We start from the raw sequence: 6,750 nt of genomic DNA on the forward strand, positions 1-6,750 counted from the left end.
ATATATTCAATGTTCTGTTATATATTTTATATTCTATGACTGTAGTACGTTATTGGTGTGAGAATGCGTTCTATGTTAATTTTTAGTTCTTGCTCTCTGAGTGGTGTGGCGCTTCCCGCCAAACTTGTCTTCCGTTTATTATGCCGTTGTAACGAGTTCTTGTTCTGAGAAATATATTACTATCCGAGAAATATCAGTTTCATCCTGTGTCAAAATCCTAACAGGTTATGGGCCCAGAGACGCTAGAATATCTGTGGTCACTGCGGAAGTTGTTTTTGGACAGAAAACAGTTTGAATAAGATTAAGCCGTGGTATATATATAAAGTGAGGTTATCTGACCGCGTGGACTAAAGAAACATGCCTAACGAAACGCCTCAAGCGTCGGCATCGGCTAGAAGCATAATCTTGCCGAGCATCAATAAATTAAAAGGGTCAGAAGACTATAATACCTGGAAATTCGCCATGAAGATGACATTGATGCGGGAGAAGGTTTGGGGATATGTGACTGGGGAGGCATATCGTGCGGGCGCGACTCCTGATCCGGAAAAGGATGCCGAAGCTCTAACCACAATCTGTCTAGGTGTCGAAACTAACCTCTATCCTTTTGTTATGAATGCCAGCAAGGCGAAGGATGCCTGGGATGAACTCGCAAAGGTATTTGAAGACAAAGGTGTCAACCGAAGAATAAGCCTGATCGACTATTTGCTGGACCAGAAACTTGAAAAACATAGTAGCATGCAAAGCTATATTACTGCGATTATGTCAACGGCACAGAAGTTGACAGACATTAACAAAGGCTTGGATGATGATTTAATCGCAGTGGTAATGTTACGTGGTCTCCCAGCAGAATATAAGCCGATGAAAATGGCTTTGGAAAATTCTGGAACAGAAATAACGACAGAAATGGTGCGGAGAAAGCTGCTACAAGAAGATTTGAGAAATAGTTTGCAAGAAGTATCTCCGGGGGAATCTGTTCTTTACACCAAAGGCAAGAAAGCAACCAAGAAGAATTCTAAAGAGAGATTCAAGTGTTATGGGTGTGGTGGCAAAGGACACTTCAAGAATGAATGTCCTGAATTGAAGAAACAGCAAGATAAATCCAAAGAGAATCCCAGTGCCAAAGAAAGCGACGAAAAGAAGAATAAAGAGTGGACTCTCTTGACAGCTTTAGGTTCATCGTCAGACTTCAATCCGAATGTTTGGTACATAGACTCTGGTGCGTCATCTCACATGACTTTAAGAAAAGACTGGCTGCATGACATGAAAGAAGTTGGAAGTAAGGACTTAGAGGTTACCTGTGCCAATGATAAAAAACTGTCAAGTGCCGGAAAAGGAAACGCAGTGATAAATGTAAATGCTAGGGATCTTAGAGTAATTTCAGATGTTACTTATGTACCGAAACTAGCTGCAAACTTATTATCTGTTTCTAAAGCTGTGAACAATGGTTTATGTGTATTATTTAGTTCTGCAGGTTGTCAGTTCTTTGTAGAGGCGGAATGCAGCGTAAAAGGGGAGGCTGTACTGACTGGATCAGAAGAAGGTGGTATATACAAACTGGACCATGCTCAACCAGTACCCAAGAATGCTGCGTTAATGTCTTCTGCTGGAGAAAACTTGAGAGAGCTATGGCACAGAAGACTTGGACACCTGAGTCAGAAAGAGATGGATCTGCTAAAGAATGGCATGGTGGAAGGTATCTTTTTTGGAAATGAATCGTATGAACCATGTGTATCCTGTATTCAGGGGAAGCAGCATAGATTCCCGTTTATCAGTGCTGGTGAAGAAAGAACGTCGCAAAAGCTGGAACTCATTCACACAGATGTCTGCAGCCCTATGTCGGAAGTATCAGCAGGAGGAGCAAGGTATATGCTCATCTTTGTAGATGACTATACAAGGAAAATTTTTGCCTATTTCTTAGAATCCAAAGAGCAGGTATTTGAAAAGTTCAAATTATTTAAAGCTAAGGTAGAAAATGAAACTGACTTGAAAATTAAGGCAATTCGTTCGGACAATGGAACTGAATATACTAATAAGAAGTTTCAATCTTTTCTACAAGAAAATGGTATTGCTCATCAGTTGACGGTACCATATACCCCTGAACAAAACGGGGTTGCAGAACGAACAAATAGATCAATCTGCGAAATGGCAAGAAGCATGCTCATGGATTCTGGTCTAGGAAAGAAGATGTGGGCTGAAGCGTGTGAAACAGCTGTGTACCTTAAAAATAGAGCACCGCACAGAGCAGTGACTCAGATGGTACCTGAAGAAAAATGGTCCGGTAAGAAGATAAACCTTGGTCACTTAAAGGTTTTTGGCTGTCCTGCTTATATACATGTTCCCGATCAGCTACGTACGAAGTGGGATTCTAAAAGCAAAAAGGCCATATTTGTTGGATACTGCGAAGAAGGCTATAGGTTTATTGATCCGGAGAAGCCAAGAAGAATCATCAGAGCAAGAGACGTGATTTTTCTGGAAAACTACAAGAAGAATGAAAGAGATCTTGATACTAGCATCAAGGAAGAGTCTGATATGGAAGACATGAAAGAACCAGCTGTAAGAAAAGTAATCGATTCGAACTCCGTGGGAGTGGAAATGAATGATGATGAAGAGGAACATCTACAATTAATAGAACAGTTGGAAGATGTCCAGGCACCAGACAACATCCAGATAGAAACTAATAATACCAGCGAGGAAGAAACATACAATACTGGCGAGGAAGAAATTATTCCGGAACCTGAGTCTGAAAGAAGATACCCAAAGCGAAATCGAACAGCTAAGCAGTACCCTGATTATGTGATGTATGCGGCCATAAGCAACGTGGATGATCCATGCAGTGTAGAGGAAGCAATGCAGAGGACAGACAAAGAACAATGGAAAATGGCCATGAAAGAAGAACTGTCGTCGATGCAAGATAATGGGGTCTGGGAATTAGAAAAGCCACCAGTGAATGTAAAAGTAATTGGGTGCAAATGGATATTTAAAGTCAAGCGTGCATGTGACGGAAGTGTGCGTTATAAAGCTAGACTCGTAGCCAAAGGCTATAATCAGTGCTATGGTATTGACTATTTCGAAACTTTCTCACCCGTAGTCAGGCGATCTACAATAAGAATTTTATTTACATTAGCTGTACAATTTGATTTAGAAATTAATCATCTCGATGTAACTACTGCTTTTTTGCATGGTGAGCTTGAGGAAGTAGTATATATGTCACTCCCAGAAGGAATTGAAAACGCTGAGTTTTTGAACAGGGTGTGTTTGCTTAAAAAATCCATCTATGGCTTAAAACAGGCATCTAGATCATGGAATAAAAAGGTAAATAAGGCGTTGATAGAACTTGATTTCAAACGTTTAGAAATAGAGCTTTGCGTTTATTTTAAGAAAATAGGTAACCTTATTCTTATCATATGCCTATATGTGGATGATTTTTATATACTCTATAATGATAAAAAAGGAATAAAAGATTTAGTTGCTCAACTTAGTACTAAATTTAAAATTAAAGACTTGGGAGAAGCACGCCAATGCCTGGGAATGAAAATCAGTAGAAATAAAGTTGCCGGGACTTTACATCTTGATCAGGAACAGTATATCGGTTTTGTACTTAAGAAATTCGGGATGTTAGAATGTAATCCTGTTCGAAGTCCGACGGAAACGACTTTTTTAGAAATTATATCTGAAGCTAAAGAGAAGACTGAAGATATACCTTATAAGAATCTAATAGGTTGTTTGATGTATCTCGCGATAAACACTAGACCGGACATATCTTATGTAGTTAGTGCATTAAGTCGTTTCAATGACTGCCCCACTGAACAGCTTTGGAACTGTGCGAAACGAGTACTGCGTTATTTAAAAGGAACTGTTCACTATAGTCTGGAGTTTAAGAAATGTAAGGATAAAGATTTTAATCTCGTAGGCTGGGTTGATGCTGATTGGGCAGGCGACAGAATCGATAGAAAATCCTATACAGGATATGTGTTTAAATTGGGTGAATGTCTTATCTCATGGGAAAGTAAAAAACAAAATTTAGTTGCCCAGTCCTCTACTGAGGCTGAATATGTAGGATTAACAGAAGCGAGTAAAGAAGCGTTATATTTAGGAAACCTTATCTCCGATCTACTAGAAAAAGAAAAGGGAAAGAGGATTATCATCTTTAATGATAATCAAAGCGCCATTAAGTTGTCAGGGAATCCGGTTCATCATAGCCGTACAAAACATATAGATGTTAAGTACCACTTCATTAGAGAATGTATCGAAAACGGCCGTATTGAAGTGCGATATGTACCATCTGAGCGGATGCCAGCAGATGTATTGACCAAGGGTCTATCAAATGTAAAGCACTTAAATTGCGTACGAGCTCTAGGGCTGAATGTAGACAAAGGTCAATTGTCATAGATTAAGGGGAAGTGTTGCATATATTCAATGTTCTGTTATATATTTTATAATCTATGACTGTAGTACGTTATTGGTGTGAGAATGCGTTCTATGTTAATTTTTAGTTCTTGCTCTCTGAGTGGTGTGGCGCTTCCCGCCAAACTTGTCTTCCGTTTATTATGCCGTTGTAACGAGTTCTTGTTCTGAGAAATATATTACTATCCGAGAAATATCAGTTTCATCCTGTGTCAAAATCCTAACATTATAACTAAACTATACTACTAAATCTGTAGATTCAAAATTCGCAATAAGAAAAACGTAATAAAAAAACAAATTTTTTGTATACAAATATATATATATATATAGTTATAGAGGAAAGTCCCCTATTATGAGATACCACATCTATTTTGTGTGATTGCCGGAAGTTTATGTGCAGAATTGAAAAATGTAGTAGGCGAGTGCACGCACGATCAAATAATGAATTTTCCACCAAATAGGTTTTATTCTAAGGGCAATCAGTTTATAATGGAACCAACAGATAGAACCTATTAGTTTAGCAGAAACCTCGCTATCACATATTAGAAGCCTATCTCATAATAGGCGACTTTCCTCTATGTACATATATACAAATGTTCTCTTTACAAAATAAAGTAATTTTGTTTATTTATATATGCAGAAAAAATTTGATGAATAAACAAATAAAGAGAAAGTTAATAGACAGAGAAAGAACATAGACAATTAAGTATTCAAGGTTAATTTATATGATAAAGAACAAATATTTTTTCTAAAAAAAAATATACTATTTCAATTTACATCTAAATGTTATCGATTTTATCAAATGTGTAAATAATTCGCTAAACTAGTTAAGAGTATTTGATTTTGACTTACATAGGTCGATATAGTACAGAGTAAAATTATCGGTTAGTGTTGGGCGAGTAGTCCAGACTAGTCCTTCCAAAGGCATCTCAATTGCTACAATGTTGAACAAATTTAAAACGTGTCATGTAACGTGTGCCTGGTTTGTACAGTTTAAAACAAATATGGAACCTGCTCTAAAGCTGAAAACAAACAAAAATATAAACTAATTAATGAATTAAATATAATTAACAACATGTTTATAATTTACATAAAGTTTTGTAAGATCTGCGTCAAGTTTCAAAATTAAGACGAAAATTTACGTGAATTGTGCGATATTATAATACGATATTACAGAAAATATTATTAACAAATTTTAATCATGTTTCGACAAATTATTGAATTATGTTTTCAAATGTAAATATATTTTAAAATTCTTAATCTTATAATAATAAATGAAATAGGATCGATATAATATAGGTACAATCAACTTAGAGAGAAAGCTATTTATGGTCAAAGACTGGATCTTGGTTGCCTAATAACATTATTCGCGTGAATTTATGTATAATTCATTCATTCAGTATGAATATCGCATAAGCTGCATTCATCTTATAATAGGCACTTATAGGATCGTTAGTGCGCGACTAAGCATTCCTCAATCTTTGAACTTAATAAAATAGATTGAATAAAATTCATATAGGGCCATATTCTAAACGTAAATTCAAGTAAACCGAAAAGTACATTTTCATTCCGCCAACAAATAATAAACAATTAAAATTCTTTGAATCACCTGCAATTGGCTAACATCGTCATGAAACAATAATTCGACCATTAGTTTTGGTATAAGATTAATCGTCAAGACATTTATTTGACCATGAGTTTCGACCAATGGTCGAATTGTCATGACGATGTTAGCCAATTGTAGTCAATTTAATAAATTGATGTAGTTCCAAATAAAAAAAAACTTTTATGTTCATAACTTAATAAAGTTGTAAATGCATACATTATGTGTATACGTTAATGATCATACGTAGTCAATCCAACCTTCCAAGATACGACTAATATAGCTTTGATAACAATATATCCACTGGTACTATATTTTCAATAGCATTTATTACATAATAGACTACTCGTATTATTTTTTTTCCGCTACCAACACAAATTCCTATTGGACCATAAATGTTATCTATCCATCCTGGCATTGGTTCTTTTAGCGATGGCATCACTAAAATAAAATATGAGTTATATTTGTCTATTAATGTTAGATTACTACTTAATTCTCCTAATATTATTAAATTATTCCTTACCAATACATTATTAACCAAAATAATGAAAGAGAAAAAATCTCAAAGCTCTCTAAACATATTTTCAAATCTTGTTTAGTATAATTTCTTATAACAAATATATATCAGCAAATTTATTTATGTATTATAAGCAATAATATGGTTTAACAATATATTTGACTAATTATATTACATAAATGCAAAAATTGAAGTAAATACGTTTCTAAAATATAGTAAAATTTAA

Source organism: Temnothorax longispinosus, chromosome 9, assembly GCF_030848805.1.
Source record: "Temnothorax longispinosus isolate EJ_2023e chromosome 9, Tlon_JGU_v1, whole genome shotgun sequence".
In the NCBI taxonomy this organism is placed as follows: domain Eukaryota; kingdom Metazoa; phylum Arthropoda; class Insecta; order Hymenoptera; family Formicidae; genus Temnothorax; species Temnothorax longispinosus.